The following is a 17,099-nucleotide window of genomic DNA, read 5'->3' as shown; positions in this document are numbered from 1 at the left end:
AGAGGAATGGGTTTGAATGATAGCCCTCGGTCAAAAGGGAATGTGATATGCAGTAGTGAGAGGATCGATTTTCTAGTTACACTCCGAATTGTTGAGATTCTTTTGTTGTTAAGTAACAGAAAAAGCAAACTGTACTAGTTCAAACAAAAAGGAAGGCAGATTAGTTTCAAGGAAATATGAGACCTCCCAAACCTAAAGAGTAAAAATACAACTGAGCCTCACTTGAGACTGGAACTCATGGCTGGAAGGCTGCAAGGAAGCTTGGCCCCCTCTATCTCTATCTATCATCTCCATGTCCCTTGTGGGCCTGCCATGTTCTTTCTCTACAGGCTGGCTTGCTGGGTCATCACTTCCCACAGTGAATCCCAGGTCTAAATGGTTCATGTTATAGTTCTCATCACTTAGAAAGTCTCCTCTCCATCTCCTTCTCAGTCTTTTTATCCAGCCCCCATCTTCCAATGAGAAAAGCAAACCTGTCTGGGTCAGTTCAAGTCAGGCCTACCGTTGGTCAAATCAACTATACAGGTTGGAAGGAAGAGGGCAGAGTGATGAAGCTCTAATGAACTCTGAGATTCTACTACGGAGAGGGAGGAACTGGAACAGGCTGAGAGGACACTCCAGATGGCCCCTGGTGCATGCTCTCAACTCTCTCCTCTCCAAAAATGAGTGGATCTCTTATGTGTCAGGATAAAAAAAAAAAATTGAGATTTACTTCAAGCCTTAGAATCAAAGAGATACTTTTTCTCAAAAAAGGAAATCTGAACATATGATAAGCTTGTCCTCATGTGACAATCTGAGCCTGAAACAACAGAAATACAGGGGGGAAAAAAAACAAAAGTAAAAATAAATCCAACACTATTAACTTTGTAATGCGAAGTGATTTGCAACAAGAAGGATTAAGACCATTATAAATACCAAAGGTAGGTGACATTAGGCATACATTGATACACAAACTCTTGCTCAGCATGATGGTTTTATTTTCTTGGTTAAATCTAACCAAAGTATTTGCAGTATCCTGTGGTTTGGGTGTGGTGGTAGAACACAGAGTGAGTCACGTTGATGACCAATTGTGGTTTCTTTTTCTCTATAGTGAAGAAATATGGTTTACTCAGCGTATCAGTCTGGTCTAAACACCTTCTGGATATTCTACAATAAATAGTTATTAATGGGTGAAAGACATGCTGAGAGAAGAAAGGCAAGGACTAAGAAAAATTTAGATGACTATTCTTTGAGTGGGAAGAGTTGATTAGGATAAATAGAAAGGATAAGGTAATTAATATAAAACTTCTATATCACAAGAATGTTATGACTCATAAATAAAAGTTGATTTGTATGAACCACTTTGTCTTGGTAAATTCCAGACAGAAACAACACATTAAAGGACTAATCTGGTTTTATTAAGCATTGAAGCAACCTGTCTGGCTTTGAGAGAATTGGGCTGCTAATATTTTTATATTAAAAGTTAACACAATAAGATGGTGTTTGTGTGTGGGAGAAGAGTGGAAGTTAGAGGAAAGCAGCCAGAATATAACTGGAGAGAGACACTTGCCAGCCAGAATATGTAATTGTGTGACTCAGTTTCCTGTGTTGCCTCCAGGTCTGAGGGGCCATAATGAGCATGTCATTACCTCAGGATGGGAACACTACAGGACTTTGAGTTTGGCGTATTCATTTCCACAAACACATCATTCCAAACTTGTTTCTTTTGTTGCCTAGCAAATGCTAGAGCTGTTTCAGATAACCAGCCATTCTACCAGTATAAACACAAACGAAACAAATATCTCAATAAAGTTCGTATTTTCTGAGGAAATTAAAAAAGTGCCCATTCTTGAGATGAACAAATCAGGATGAATTCTGGCCTCCAGCTCAGTCAGATATGTAGTTCTAGGTCAGGGCTTTCCCAGAGTACTGCTCAGCTGTGGATCATTCTATGGTCTGGAAAATGTCTGGAGTGCTGACTAAATAGGGTCAGATCTAAAACATTTATCAGCTGGATAGGAGGTTCCTTCAGACGTAGGGGCCAGCCAAAATTGTTTTGCCCTTGTCCAGAGGATACTCTGAGGTTTAATTTTTTTTTCCAGTTAGTAATATTAATAAACACAATGTAATAATTGCAATCAGCATTTCTTACACAATTATCATATGTGAGACCCTGTGCTAAGTGCTTTAATATACATTGCCTCATTCAATCTTCAGAATAATCCTAGAAAGTGAGTATTCAGTTTTATTGCCCACAACTAATAGATAAGGGAACTAAAATTCAGAATGATTAAGAACTTGCTCAAGTTTAGACAGTCAATAAGTGGCAGATGTGGGATTTGAACACCATGGTATGGATCTAAAATTCTTAAGCTTTACCTAGATGGCCCCCAGCAAATGGAACTGATGCTCGCTCACCTTGGTGTTTACTTGGCTCTGTTCTTTACTGCTCTATAGGAATTCTGATTCGACTATATATTTGTATGAAAATCTATTATTAATTCTTTTCAAATATAATTTGTAAATTTTAGAATAGTTTCAGATTTACAGAAAAGTTGGAAAAATACTATAGAGAGTTTCCATATAGCCTGCATCCAGTTTCCCATTTGTCACACCTAAGGAACCAACAGTGGCACATTACTAGTAACTAAACTCCAGACTTCATTCTAATTCACTTAGTTCTTCATTCTAATTCACTTAGTTCTTCTCTGATATCCTTTTTTGGTTCCAGAATCCCATCCACATTACATTTAGTCAGTCATTATGCATCATTAGGCTCTTCTGTGCTGTGACAGCTTCTCAGACTTTCCTTGTTTTTGATGATCTTGAAAATTTTGAGGACTATTGCTCAGGCATTTGAAGAATGTTCCTTACTTGGGTTTTTCTAATGATGTTTTTCTAGGCTGGGGTTATGGATTTTGGGGAGGAAGGACCATAGAACTGAAGAGTCATTCTTATAATATCATATAAGGGTACATAATATCAACATGATTCATCACTGATGATATTAGTCTTGATCGCCTGGCTTTTGTAGTATTTGTCAGGTTCTTCCACTGTAAAGTTACTTTTTACACTTGTCTACACTCTTTGGAAGCAAGCCACTAGACACAGAGCACATTCAAGTGATGGAGAGTTAAGTTCCACCTCTTTGAGGAAGAAGTATATACATAAATTAGAGGTCTTCTGTATGGGATATTTGTCTCTTCTCCCTTACCTATTTATTTATTCATTCAATCATATCATCAGAATGGACTCATTGATATTTACACTTTGGGTTATGGCTTATAGTACATTATTTATTTGGTTGCTCAAATTGTTCTAGCTTTAGCCATTTGGAGCACTTTCAGGTCAGCTCCTGTTTCCCTTTGATATATCTCATCATTTTGCTTCTGAACATTCCCTTACTTTCTGGCATTACCAGGTAATTTCAAGCTTTTCTATGTATTCCCTGCTATGGCACTAGAATTAGCCATTTTTTCAAGGGGTCCTGATTCCTTTTATTGGAATATGGTATTAGAAATCAAGATCTAGATGCTGAGTGTAGGGGTGTTATTGCTTCTAGGACAGAGCTAGTGAATACATGTATGTATACTAACCCACGTTTACACACACATATCTATAACTATTATTGTGTCTATCCATCTGTATCTATATGAAGATTAACATGAATTCATACTGATGTCTCTAACTCTAATCCAAATCACAAATTTCATTCTAGCCTTCTCTCTTGCTTATCTGTAACTCTCCATTCTCAAAATGAGAAAACTAGATCCCATTGTCTACCACTATTTATTTAGTTGTTCAGTCCCAGTTCACATGTACAGTAGTTTCGGAATTCTTAATCTGAACAATGAGAAACAATTTTATTAACTGCAGTGTAGTATTTATGTGAAGTTCCCTTTGACTCTAGCCTTACAATCTCTAGTCAAAACACTGTTTTTTTAAAGTTACCCAATTCTTTAAAATTATTCTCTTACTATGAAAATAATATAGTTTTATTATTGAATATTTGGAAAATAGAACAAAGTTTAAAAAGTATTTCATAATCCTATATTAACTACTGTTAACATTTTGATTCTATCTCTCTTTCCTCCTCTCTATGGATTTGTATATATGGACATCAATACAGGAACCTATCTATATATGTTTATCTTTCTACATGTAGCTCTCTCCATATATGTATATCTCTATATATTGATATAAGTTTCAAAGGAACAAGGCAGTCAATAGTGCTTATGCACAGAAGATTTAGAAATGATTCTATAAACAATTCTTAAACTGAAACTTAATAAAAGCCAAGGACATAGAAAAGAATTCTAGTACATTAAGTGGAGCTAAAATTTTTCCAACGCATTTCTGTCTGGTGATCTAACTTCCTAAAACAATAGTAATTACATCTTTTAAGCCATCTAGATGTCAGGCTGCCGCCATCTCTATTAATAGGACCTAAATAGCAATCACATTAATACTGATCTCTCTAGAGAATGCTTTAAGGGCAATTATTCTGCTTTGTTGACCAAAAAGAATCCCTAAGCTATAGATACCCAAATATCAGGCAGTGGCAGTGGTATTCTTCTATGAGAATTTTGGCTCATGATAATATGTGCTTGCCTACAGGTGAGGACAATCGCTAAACCATAGAGGCAGACCACAGAGCAAACTCCAAGAAAAGTCAACTTATTTTTTCCTCAAACATAGTTTTATATGTCCTTAAAAAACTAGATGAATATTTGGTTGAGACTTTACATTTCTATTCCATAGAGCATGAAAGAGGTTTCTGTGGCCTCCATAATATTAAGGATGGATCCTAAACCTTAACCACCTTGATTACAAGTGTGTGTTCTACAGCTCAAGCTTTTATGAACTTACTGGTAAGTCCTTCTCTTTTCATATACCTTCATCAACTTAGAGTGACTTCGTCTTTCTTAGATGAATAGGTCCAGAAATAGGATTTATATAATGTTGGTATATAACTTATTGATGCCAGGCATGGAGCAGGACCAAGAGGCAAGAAATGGATTAAAATTCAAAAGATGAAAAAGCTCACAAGAAGACTCGAGCCACCTTTCAGGCCCAATGTATCTAGAGAAGGGATAAAGTGCTCAGTGGCAGGTTGTTCCTTTTTGGTAATAGTTTTCCTAGGTGCTGCAGTAGAGAAGAGATGAAACTGAGAAGGGATAGAGAAATGCTACAGTGGTAAAAGACTTGTCTGCAACATATGTACACTTCATTTAGAAAGAAATCCTTGAAATTAGATGGAGCTGATATAACATACTGAGACCTGTTACATTAAAAGTACTATGGAAGATGGAAGCCTCCGTTTATGTTGATAATGACCATGAATATGTTCACTGTGGGGCAATGTAAGAGTTGGGCTGCTGATAGTGTTCTTACTGGGTGTACCAGAATGGAGTGGTATGAGCCCATTGTTCATAAGATAGAGAAAAGAGGATACTTCAACTGCCTTGTGTAAATGCAACCTTGTACTTTCTAGCACAAAATACCCAAGGTGTCTGGGGAGGTCTCAGGGATCCTCAGAAGGATGTCAAAGACTTCTCCAAAGGAAGAGAAGCAACTGAGGTGTAGGATGTATTGCTTACAGCTACACCTTGTACAGAGCATAAACACCCAGGTGAGGGGCTCTACCCACTCCTTCAAAAGCCCTGTGCCCTACCCATGACTTTATCCACTCAGAGAATATGTCTTTTTCCAGTTGTTCTGCCCAAGGTAGGAGCTTTTCTAAAATTTGCATTAAGGCTTACAAAAGATAGAGCTGTGGCCCAGGGGTCCAGTCATCTTTCTCCAAGGTCCAGTCAGACTATTCCTCATATTCTGAACCCTTTAAATAAGGCCAACTTTTAAATTGTTAAATTTACTTAGGTAGACAGAATTTGTATATTTCTTACGTTAGCATATTTTGCTTAAATAGAACAATTTACTAAAATTTACTTATATGGTAAGGTTGTTTTTAGCAAAAAGAATGTCAACTAGTTGTTAATAAAATTTTGCATTTAGATGAGGGGATAAGCTCTTTTGCTTTAATTAAGTTTATTTTTATGTTTTCTTTTGGGAAGATAGCTTTATCCTAACTCTCAAAGATTCATTAAGCCAGACCAGTCTTCATCTGTTAATGTCACTTTATGGTCCTGAAATTCCTTTGGGTACTGATCCTATTAAGAGTTCAGGGGAAGTTATTTGTAAAAATGTGTCCCAAAAAGCTGAATTCATTTACTCATGGACTGGGATTATTTAAAATGGAATACTGGACAAACAAGCAGAGACTCATGGTTATGGACAATAGACTAGTGGTTACCAGAGGGGAGGAGGATGGGGGAAGGTAGATGGGGTAAAAGGGGTCGAATAAGTGATGACAGAAAAAAAAATCTAACTATGGGCAGTGAACATACAATGCAATATATGTGTGTGTGTGTGTGTGTGTGTGTGTGTATGTATATACATATATATATATGCCTTTGAATTGTACACCTGAAACTTACTGGATTTCATTAACCAATGTGACCATAATAAAAATAAATAAAAAATAAATGCTATATTAAAAAAGTAAAAAAATAAGTAAAATGGAACACTGGAATGCTGGAAAGCCACATTCCAGACGGTAATATAAATTTTTACTTATACAGTAGTCCCTCCCTTATCTGTAGTTTCACTTTCTGTGGTTTCAGTTACCCATGGTCAATTGTTGTCTAAAATAGTAAATAAAAAATTCCAGAAACAACAAATTCATAAGTTTTAAGTTACTCACCATTCTGAGTAGCATGATGAAATCCTACATTGTCCTGTTCTGTCCCATACAGGACATAAATCATCCTTTTGTCCAATGTATCCATGCAGTATATGCTCCCCACCTATAGTCACTTAGTAGCCATCTTGGTTACTAAATCAACAATCTTGTGTTCAATTAACCCTTACTTCACTTAATAATGGCCCCAAAGTATAAGAGTAATGATGCTAGCAATTCAAATAGTCCAAAGAGAAGCTGTAAAGTGCTTCTTCAAGTTATGAAAGGTAAACATTATTGACTTAAGGAAAGAAAAAAAATTGTATGTTGAGGTTGCCAAGATCTGCTATAAGAATGAATCTTCTACCTGTGAAATTGTGAAGAAAGAAAAAAGAAATTCATGCTAGTTTTGTTGTCACATCTCAAACTGCAAGTTACAGCCACAGTGCATGATAAGTGCTTACTTAGGATGGCAAAGGCATTAAATTTGTAGTGGAAGACATTTGCACCAGAGAGCATGAGCATTAAGCCTATACAAAGACTTCAGCAAGAGATAACCAAACCATTTACTGCAAGAAACAATTACAATAAGTTATTTTGAAAGAAAGAGAGAATCCTTATTTACTTAATGTTTATAATATTGATAACAATGACATTGTTATCATTGTTCTATTTCATTATCAGTTATTGTTGTTGATCTACTGTGCATAATTTATAAATTAAACTTTATCATTGGTCTGTATTATATATATACAGTGTTCAGAACTACCCATGGTTTCAGGCATCCACTGGGGGTCTGAAACGTATCTCTGTGGATAAGGGGGCACTACTGTATACAGCACTCTAGAGTTAAAAATCTCTGATTAGGTATGAATGTATTAGCTAAGTAGACTTAGGCAAGCTTCCTAGCCTCCCTTTTATTTGTGAAATGGAACTTACCTTATGTGGTTGCCACAAAAATAACTGAGAAAAGAAATATAAAGTGTTTAGGCTTACACCCGGCACATAGTAAACATAATCATAAAACTGCTTAGTCTTAGCACAATGAATGTTGGGCTGACCTAAAACATAATTTGGCTGAGCATTCAGCTTCTTTTTAAGATCATTCTTTGTTCACTCCTGTGAAACAGTATCTTTGCATACAGAAAGGTGCTCATTTTTATATTGGGGTGAATAAGCATTTATTTATTTCATGAAACTGTATTATGATCCTGTTTTCTTACAATTTTATATTTTGAGTCTTATCAATTGAAAGCTTATAAAAAACATAGGAGCAGCCCTTCACATATGAAAAGATGCTCATTTTCACCCATAATAAGAGAAATGCAGATTAAAATTACACCTCATTACCATTTTCTATCTCTCGAAACTGGCAAAGATCAAAAAGTTCAATAACGAATTGTATTAGTGAGAAATAGGGAATCAAATAACTATCAATATCAAGAAAACTACAAATGTACCTACCCTTTGACCCAGCAGTAATGTCTAGAAAGATATATAACAGACATATTTACACATATACAAAATGGTCTATGAGCAAGGCCATTGCTTTTAATTGAAGTATTCCTTTTAATCAGAACATTTTGGAAATAATCTAAATTTCTATCACTAGGACATTCATGGCATAAATTATGGTACATATCATCATAAAAAAGAATAGGAAGCTCTTTCTGTATTACTACGAAATGCTCTCCAAGGTGTATTCAATAAAAAGCTAAGTGCAGAGCAATATGGGGAAAAATGCTGCTATTTGGCAAAAGTGGGAGAAAAAAAGAAAAAGATATGTACATGCTTGAAAATGTATCAACTATCTATGGAAGATGCACAGGAAACCACTGGCCTCAGTCCTTCACTAGAGGAGGAACAGGTGGGAGGCAGGATGAGAAAGAGTTTTTACTGTATATAATTTTACTATTTTTGAATCTTAAATATGTAAATGTATGGCATATTATAAAAATAAATCTTAAAATATACCTCATTGGTCAGAAAATGATTCTTACTCTCAATTTTGGTGGTACTTTTAAGCTTTATCATAGGTATGTATGTTTAGGAAAAATATAGGCTTTGATGAAAAGCTGAAAAATCTCTATTTTTTGAAGCTAAATATTTTAGGTAGAAATGAGGTTGGCACTATCCTTTTGGAGATAAGAAAACTTGAGTTACAGAGAGATCAAGCTGGGAATCTAAGTCTGTTTGAGTCTCAAACCCCTCCTGCTTCCACATGGCTGTATACCTGGATCAAATAGAAACTGGCATTGCCCAGATTGAACATGAGTTATTGAGAGAAACCAGGGTTTTAGGAAACAGTAGGGAGGAGGAATTGATAATAAGAAAAAAGTAGAGCGAATTAAGCCGTCTAAGTTTATGTATTATGAGACAAGTCGAAGAACCTTCAAAATAACCTGAAGCTGAAGTAATTTTCTAACTAAGCACAGATGAGGGTCATTTAATATTTGGAAGAGGCAACGGCCTTGGAGTTCTAGTGGAATGGAGGGTGAGCATCTGTTCTGATTTCCGCTAGACAGAAACAAACCGGTGCTCCGGTCCTAATGAGAGATACTTACGGGAAAGATTTCCTGATGTGAATGTTGCTTTGGAATCGAAAAGGAGATTAGTCTCTACATCTAGAAACTCTAAAATAGGGCTTTGAATCAGTTTCAGATGGCTTATACTTCATCTTACCTCAGTCCAGGGAGATGGAATCCAACCATTCAAGATCCCATCTAATCTCTGATTCTACAGTCTCCAATTCCCAATATTTTGAGGAGTGACTGTATTTAGGTTTTCCTTCAGTGTGTGTATAGCAACATTTTTTACCTTCCTGGCTTTTTCATCATGCACCCCTCCCCCGCCCAAAAAAAGATAGTTTGGATTTGGAAACAAAGAGAATAGCAAAGCCTATGTAATTTGGTTCCACCTTATATTATTTCTCCCTAATACCTCGACACAAATGTCTCCTTCAGGTCAAGAAGTTTTAAATCTCCTCACCTTGTTGATCCATTTCAAGACACAATGTTCACATGGCCCTCCCACACCTGCGATACTTTCTCTAAGGAAACCCACTCACCTAATGTGTCATGTTCTACTCAATGTTCAAGGTCTTGTTCTAGCCATAAAGCCTCTGAAGATCTTCAAAATCTCTATGCTACTTAAAGTCTGAATCACAAGGTTCAGTGCTGTATTACACCGTGATTCTTTGGCATTATACAATATTTATCTTTTCAACAAGATTGTGAGTTCTTTAAGTAAAGAAACCTTGCCAGATGCTTTTCTGAATCCCTCAAATTACTGGATGGTCATAATGCAAGCATTTGTTTTTAATTACAAATAGTTTTATAGGCTTATTTTTTACCCTTGAGATTTAATGAGCTTAAAAGCTCAAAAAAGGTGAAAAATTATAGTCCTGTAGAATATATTAGAAATTAGTCAAAAATGCAAACCTATGTTGTGCACAACATATCTCATTTCAGAAGGAGTACTTCCTAATGCTTTTAAATGTTGAGATTTGGAAGGCAGATGCCCTTGACATTCAGGAAATGAGGCTGCTCCTGTCCTTTCCAATCTCAGCTCTCTGGTTCCCTGTTTCAAAATAAGAGACCTGGTATTAGGCAATGGTTTTCTAGATATGACACTCTAAACACAAGCATTAAAAAAATAGATTAATTGAGCTTCAACCAAATTAAATACTTTTCTAAGTTAAAGAAGTGAAAAGGCAATTTATGGAATAGAAGAAAATATTTACAAATCATCTATCTGACAAAGGTCTAGTGTCCAGAATATATAAAGAACTCTTACAACTCAACAACAAAAAGATAAACAACCCAATTTAAAAACAGGGAAAGGACTTAAATAGACATTTCCCCAAAGAAGATACATTAAAAATGCTTAACATTATTAGTCATTAGGGAAATGCGAAACCATAATGAGATACTACTTCGTACACACTAGAATATAATGATGCTTAAAAAAAAGACAATAACAAGCACTGTCAATGATGTGGAGAAGCTGAAATAGTTATACATTGCTGGTGGTAATGTAAAATGCAGCCTCTGTGGAAAACAACTTGGCAGTTCCTCAAAATGCTAAGGCCACCTTCATGGACGGAGGCTCCTTTGTTTTAGAATTACCATATGACCCAGCAACTCCACTCTTAGCTATATACCTGAGAAAACGAAAACAGACATTCACAGAAAAACTTGTACACAAATTTTCATAGCAGCATTATTCACAATAGTCAAAAAGTAGAAACAACTCACATGTCTGTCATTGATGAACAGATAAAAAAAATTTCACATATCTACACACTGGATATTATTTAGCCATAAAGAGGAATAAAGTACTATTCCATGCTACAACATGAATAAACTGAAAATATAATGCTAAGTGAAAGAAGCCAGACACAATAAGCCACATATTATATGATTACAACTATATAAATTGTTCAAAATAGGCAAATTCGTAGAGATTAGAAAGTAGATTAGTGGTTGCTGAAGGATGAGATGAAGGAAAATTGGGACTACCTGCTAATAGGTACTAGAGTTCTTTTTGGGGTGTTGAAAATGATGGCTATAAAACATAATGAATATACTAAAAACCACTGAAATACATACTTTAAATAGGTGAATTTTGTCATATGAAGTATATCTCAATTTGAAAAATGCTATTTAAAAAAAGATAAGATGTTTAAAGTGACTCATAAAGAATAGCAAGGAAGGGTTCAATGAGTAGACAGTGGAGAAATAAATTCTAGGCAGAGAATATCAAATGTACAAAAGCACAGAGCCATGAGCAATATATTCAGTTCAGGACTCTGCAAGTGACTACTAATTTTTTTTTTTAATTTTTTCCACTTGGATTTTTTTTTTCTTTTCTGCAATTCAAATGCCTGCTTAAGCTGTGATTACTGAGACATCCATTTCAAAGAAGCATCTACTTCAAAAAATTGCTACCTGGAATAAACACCTTGCCAGCCACAAGACTAGATAAAGATCCAGGCCACCTTCCTGGACTAAGGATCCTTCATTTTAGAAATCTTGATCGATTTCAATAACTGACCGTCTGGGCTATTTGTTTGTTTGTTTTCTTGTCACTGTTTATTTCACTAATAAACAGTGAGCCTGCAAAATCTTAGGCCCTGACTGTCGACTCCAATAAAAGCAGAAGCCCAAGCTGATGTTCCAGGTCTTGGAAGTAATAAACCTGTATCTTTTCAAAGTTTCCTGCATCTTGCAATCATACTAAGAACCACAGGGCTGGGCCAACCATAACATTGGTTGTTGTTAGGCTAAGACCAGTACAAAACAATGCAGGAATCAGTTGTAGCCTAAAACATACAAAAACAAATCTTTTAAAATAAGTTGATAGGATACTTCATTTTCTTGTATGATTAAAAGATGGTTTTCTTCCTTCTTGCATTTTGGTTTTTAACTTAGAAGTATCTTAGTTGATCAATAAACAAAGGATGTGTAGGAATCATTCCTTTGCCTAGAATATACTCCCTGACTCTCCATGGCTCATGCCTTCTTATCTTTCAGGCCCAGCTTAAATGTCTTTTGCCAGAGAGGCCTTCCTCGATATCCACTTCTCACCTTCATCTTCCATCACTGTATTCTGTTGGTATCCTGCACAGACAATTATATTTATTTGCTTGTTTCTTGATTTTTTAACCTCTAACCCTGGATAGTAGGCTTTGAGGACAGAGAACATGATTTGTTTTTAGTGACATAGCCCAGGTGCCTAGTACAGTGTTCCATTAAAACTAGTTGAATGAATAATGAACTGCGAAGGCAGAGAGCTGGGACGGTAGATCAAGCCTCCTCAGGGCACAGGCCCAGAGTGGTCTGACTTTGCCTTGTTGTTCTGAAGCCGATACTGTCCAGTATCTAGGGCTTGGCTGTGGTTTAACTCTGTATTTGCAAGTTTTATAGCACTTGATAGGAAAAGAAATCCATCTCTGCCAAAGTCAACACTGAATAAGTGCTGTGACACATAGCTCAGCCTGGGTTAGTCAAGGTTGGACAGAAAGGGACAGGACGGGCTTTTGTGCCAGGCAGTAGAGAAGGGAAGTAAACAAACCCATGTTGCTTGAGTGAAAGGCTCATGGGAGGCATGTTGGAGAATGAGATTGGAGTGAAATGTTAGCGTTTGACATCAGCCTGGTCAAACACTACATTTGTCCTGCTTAGCCCTGTGTTAACTGCCTAAAGAAACCGAGGCAAAGTGCCAACCCATCTGCCGTAGGAAAGTGTAATACTTTTGTTGCAGGTATGGTTCTCTGAAGAAGATGCTGAGACAGAGTTTGTGATATGAGATATTTATAAGGGGTTCACACTTGTGAATAAGCAGGATTGAGCAGTGAGAGAAACTAAACTATGATAGAGGCTTGACAGGCAGAGGGGGCTCTGGGAATAGAACTGTTCAGCAGAGTGGTCATACATCTTGCCAATGGATGGGCTTTTATTACTGCCCTGTCCCTCCATTCAGTGGCCATACACAGGGTGCCCAATGAGGGCATGGCCTCAGGTAAAGCAGTTCTCTGCAGGTGAGGCCGCCTTGAAAGTTGCTGGCAGCTGGAGGCTGCCTACTGACCTCATTCTCTGCAGCCAGGAGCAAGTCCTTGCTTGAAGGGGGTCTGCTCACTGTATCCTCACTTTTACCACACAAGCCCACCCTAGTGTTGGTTGACATTCATAGCAAGGCTCTTTTCTTTACTTTCTTTCACTGTAAACCTTGTCCACAGGCTAGTTTTTCCTCCTATCTTAGGCCATAAAAAATACTATCAAATTCTTTCCTCATTAAACAACAGGTAGCGAGCAGGAGGACTACTTCATCTTCTTTAACTCTTCCCAAGACATTGTTAGGCTACAGATGACATTGTGCTGCCCCTAAACTTGGTTTGATTTTTGAAATACAAGACTTTAAAACCATTTAGACTTTTAAGACCATCAACTGATAAAGAGAGGCCGTTTCCCCTTTTGGCTAGAAGCTATTTCATTCTGCCTATAATGTTGTTATCTTCAAAGAAAGAGGGAAAAGGGGATGAGGAAAATGAACTCCATTGGTTCCCTCCAGTGCCAGGCTCCTTAAGGTGACCTTTCCATATTACGTCACTTAATGAGGAGAAGTTGCCTTTCAAAGACGGGTGACTGATGCGAGGAGTGAAAGACATCACCTGCCTCTTATGCCCATGAAAGTGAGGTGTTATTTGTTAGAGACACTAAACTCCTCTAGGTACTTCAGGATGAGACACACAATGAAGACTTGAAGTTCACTAGGAACTTCCTCCCCCACTAATATGCCAGGCCTAAGAAGGGCCAGCAGAGATAAAAAGCAGTTGTGTAATCATATGACAGTTCCCTTCAGGGGACTGGTTAACTGGTTATGTTTTAACAGTTCAGGGAAACTGCATCCAAATTTGTTTTCTAATCTGGGCTCTGAAGGTTAAACTAATTGGCTCACTTTGAGAAAGTCACTTAACATCACAGGTCTCTGTGACTTAGGTTATCTCAGAATATTATTGTCCTCACTTTACAGATAAGGAAGCAGTAGGCAGGGAGTGGTGAGCAGTGAATGACATCCTAAGTCTTCGCAGCTGGCCAATGGCAGAGCCAAGCTTGGAGCGAATCTGTCCACCTGGCTCTGTGCCTACCTGATTTCAACTACATCACTGAATCTCCTGGATTCTTAAAATAAGGAGGCTGGTTGAGTGATTTCTAAATTTCCTTCCATTTTTAATGTTTTATATTTGGGCATACTTATCATATAGAAATAGAAACCATATTCAGTTCATATACACAGTTTTAATGCTATATATTTATAGAAGAGTCACAACCGATTCTTACCATCTTAGAGGAAGTCTCTTCTGAGCAAAAAGAGGTTGGGTGACATTCTTTTGAATTCCAAACATTTTAGCCATGGGGGAGTGTGTGATGTGCTAAAGCAATTTACTTATTAACTGTCTTTTTTTATAGAGCATTTTTAACAAGTTAAGATAAATCACCAAAACTGTTTAGTGCACACCATTACATATGGGACCTTTGTGTGATGAAGGATCAATAGATAATTAAGTGGAGAAAAGTTTCTGTGTACTGAAATGGTCACTTTAAAAAGATACTTAAAAAAATCAGCAATGCTAAAATAATTTATTTCCTTTCTAAATGTTTCTATAAGAAATGGTAATATTTGCTTCCACTTTCAATATAGGAGGAGTGTTCTGCTCCTACAATAGACATGCCGATAGCAATCGGCTGAGCAATCAGTTTTTCCTCTTCACTTTGTAGGATAAGGGACATTTCTGATGAAATGAAAATGAAAGTCTGACAAAAAAAGTCAGTTTCACCTTCAAGTTTACTTTACGACCAGGAAACGCAAGGTGCCTGAGGCATGGGACTTGAAGAGGGTCCTAATCCTTTCTAGTGGTGTCCTAGAAGTGCAAGTTGCAAATCACCTAGTTGAGACCTTCTCTTCCTTCCCATGAACCACACAATCCAGGAGACAAAAAAGACATTTACACTTCTGGGCACTGAGCATAACCTTCTTCTCTTCAAACACAAGTATTCTCCGGACGTAGTCTGTGCTTAATTTAAAAAAATAGTAACACTTCATGTATTTTTTTACATTTTTGCAGCTTTCCAAGCATTTTCACGTGGTGGATCACAGATTTTTAAGTTTCCCAGACTAGTAAAATTACAAAAAGAAATAGCAACATACAGTGCCCAACTTTGTTATTTGTCAAATAACGATATTTGAGAAAAAAGTTATCATTACCATCATTCTCACTTATGAAAGAATCACATGATGATAGCAAAGGTGCATGTAAGTAATTTCATATAAAAAGCCCTTTAAATAGTCTAAAATTAACTATTTGGAAAATTCACTATACTATCCTGAATTTTCTCATTCTTCTGCAGTAAAAATTCACTATACTATCCTGAATTTTCTCATTCTTCTGCAGTAAAAACTTTTACAACCAACCCCTACAGTAGGTGAAGCAGGTATTACTCTCATCTTATCTGTCAAGAAATGCGAGCTAAGAGATGTAAGGTAACAAGCGAGCTAAGAGATGTAAGGTAACAAGCGCTGGTGATGTTAACATTGCTCTTCCACAAATCACACTTGAGCGTCAAGGACCTAGGTCCTGGTCTGGAATTCTGATTTAACTATTTACCAGCAAGGAAAACTTGGGACGTTTTAGTAACATCTGAAAGCCCTAGAAAATAAATTGCAATCAGCTTGCTCTGAGGCCTGAAATTTTAACGTAGGGCCAATGTTTGGTTGGTTAAATTCACTCTTTTTTGGCTCACCTGTGGATTAGAGTGATCTTCGTAAAGCCAAGGACGCTGTCTTTAAGGATTTACCAGATTATAGCCAGAGACCAATTTGCTCAGCCAGCAGCATTTAATTTGTGGCTTTTATTTTCCCCCTAACTTTGTAGTCCCCAGAGAAACAATTATGATGTGATTAGATATTTTTCTTCAGAAATTGGCCCTCTTGGAAATCTTATGAACACCCAAGTATCCTTTAATAAATTTCTTTTCCTCTTAAAAAATACTAGGCAAAGCAAAAGAAGAGAGGGGGCTGTTCTTTATTCTGAAAATGTATAACTATATCCTTGAATGTCTGGGTGGACTTGGTGAGTACAAATTTAACGGACCACCAAATAAGCTAGCTTTTATCTCCCCAACCATGTGGATTTTTTGGGTTGGGAATACGTTGCTCGAACCTGAAGTAAATGATAGTCTGAAAATTCTTTGGGAGTTCATATGTGTGCTTGGCCAACAGCAAGACGACCTCTTTATTCTTTCCTTCGTTCTATGAACCTGCACTTATGGAGGGAAAAAAACAAAGCCAAAAACAGAAGTTATATTGGAGTGGGGATAGAGGAGATCCTATTTTATTTTCTGTGTTTTTTTTTTTCCTACTCTTCTTTTAAACTTGTTTTCCTTCCTTTTATTAGCTTAGATTATTCTACTGATGAGAAATTGGAAACACAGAGAGGTTAGGGAAATTGCCCCAAATCACAGAGGTTGTGGTAAAAGGAGATCAGAATTCTGCCTCCTAGCTTTCCATACAATTTTTTTGTTAATTTCAGGGAACTAGCAGAAAAGCATTACAAGGAGAGAATTTTGGATTAAAGTTTAGTCTATCCTATCTGAGTAAAGATTAAGGGAAAATTCTTTCTAAGTGTGTGTATGTGAGGGAGGGAGGGAGGATGGGAAAGAGAGAGAATATAGAACTGTAACTAGAAATACCACTGTTGTCACACTAACTAGTAATCTTAAAAAGATTTTTATTTTGTGACCTTTTAAGAGAGAATTGTCATGAAAAATGAGATATTTTTAGACTATTGGTACTCTTAATTGCATGCTCACAGAATTACGGA

The 17,099-nt window shown here is 36.7% G+C and overlaps 1 long non-coding RNA gene across 1 annotated transcript in view; it reads left to right on the top strand.

The window, feature by feature from the left end:
• The window catches only part of LOC111731720, a 31,457-nt gene that overhangs the window by 9,907 nt on the left and 4,451 nt on the right, over window positions 1–17,099 (top strand). The window contains exon 3 of the long non-coding RNA XR_002777272.1: window positions 4,741–4,850. This is a non-coding gene — a long non-coding RNA (uncharacterized LOC111731720). The remainder of the gene's footprint in view (window positions 1–4,740; window positions 4,851–17,099) is intronic.

This window comes from Pteropus vampyrus, unplaced genomic scaffold, assembly GCF_000151845.1.
Source record: "Pteropus vampyrus isolate Shadow unplaced genomic scaffold, Pvam_2.0 Scaffold11, whole genome shotgun sequence".
Classification (NCBI taxonomy): Eukaryota; Metazoa; Chordata; class Mammalia; order Chiroptera; family Pteropodidae; genus Pteropus; species Pteropus vampyrus.
The sequence above is the reverse complement of the archived record's forward strand: the minus strand, read 5'-3'. Positions and strand labels throughout refer to the sequence as shown.